The sequence below is a fragment of the Rhipicephalus sanguineus genome, chromosome 1 (genome assembly GCF_013339695.2).
Source record: "Rhipicephalus sanguineus isolate Rsan-2018 chromosome 1, BIME_Rsan_1.4, whole genome shotgun sequence".
Classification (NCBI taxonomy): domain Eukaryota; kingdom Metazoa; phylum Arthropoda; class Arachnida; order Ixodida; family Ixodidae; genus Rhipicephalus; species Rhipicephalus sanguineus.
This window is the reverse complement of record NC_051176.1, coordinates 270750650-270751696: the sequence shown is the minus strand read 5'-3', so window position 1 is coordinate 270751696 and position 1047 is coordinate 270750650. Positions and strand designations below refer to the sequence as shown.

The following is a 1047-nucleotide window of genomic DNA, read 5'->3' as shown; positions in this document are numbered from 1 at the left end:
CAAGGTTTAAAGTGGCTGCTTGCGCGACAACCCCCCCGTCCGCCCCCCACCTCGTGTCTTTTCATGGTCGTTAAAGACGAGCGGGGCGTTTCCTGTCTGCTTTGACGGCAGGCCTCCCGAGCGGGGTGATGTTATCGCATGCACCCTCCGAGCGACGGAAATGGGCCGGCTCGTTTGACCTCCGCTTCGGCCGCGTTCGTCGCCCCTGCTCGCGCGCTTTTACCCGCGGTAGAACATACAATAATAATAATAATCTTTGGGGTTTAACGTCCCAAAACCAAGATGTGATTATGAGAGACGCCGTAGTGGAGGGCTCCGGTAATTTCGACCACCTGGGGTTCTTTAACGTGCACCTAAATCTAAGTAAACGGGCCTCAAACATTTTCGCCTCCATCGAAAATGCAGCCGCCGCGGCCGGGATTCGATCCCGCGACCTTCCGGTCAGCAGCCGAGCGCCATTACCACTAGACCACCGTGGCGGGGCACGGTAGAACATACAATGCGCGGGGGATCTTATCAAATTGGACTTCATATCGGAAGGACATGACGGCGACGGCAAAAGCCCATCGAGACTGTCCATATAATTGCTATCGCAATAATAATAATAAATACCAGCCGACCCAGAAAAGGAGACGATCCAAGGTAACCGTGCGATGCCCCCAGTGTAGTTTATGGCTGTACAGGCAGAGTTCTGCCGCAAAAGATGTTAACTTTAAAAATATGCGCTCCCATGAAGTGAAGCGACGGTTTTCTGCTCAATTGTAGTGTCAATAACAGTGGCACTGTTCTGGGAGTGCTGAGAAGAGAAGTGTGGTTCGAGGTGTGCATCTTCAAGGCTGGGATCCCGTACTTCATAACTACACGTACAAAAAAAAAAGCAAATGATGTCCACCGTAGTATCACTACCTAATTCGACTAGAGGCTCGCTCGAGTCCCGGTGCTTGAAGAGATCTTTGAACAGGTAATGTCGCTGTGCCCGAGCGGCAATCCCTGTTCAAGAATTTTTTTTCCCTCTACTATGAGTGGCGGCACACAAAACTTAGCGTC

At 51.6% G+C, this 1047-nt stretch overlaps 1 non-coding gene across 1 annotated transcript; it reads right to left on the bottom strand.

The window, feature by feature from the left end:
* Positions 1-406: 406 nt before the first annotated feature.
* Positions 407-479, bottom strand: Trnas-gcu (transfer RNA serine (anticodon GCU)). The gene has a single exon. It is a non-coding gene; the product is annotated as a tRNA-Ser (tRNA).
* Between the last annotated feature and the right edge of the window lie 568 nt (positions 480-1047).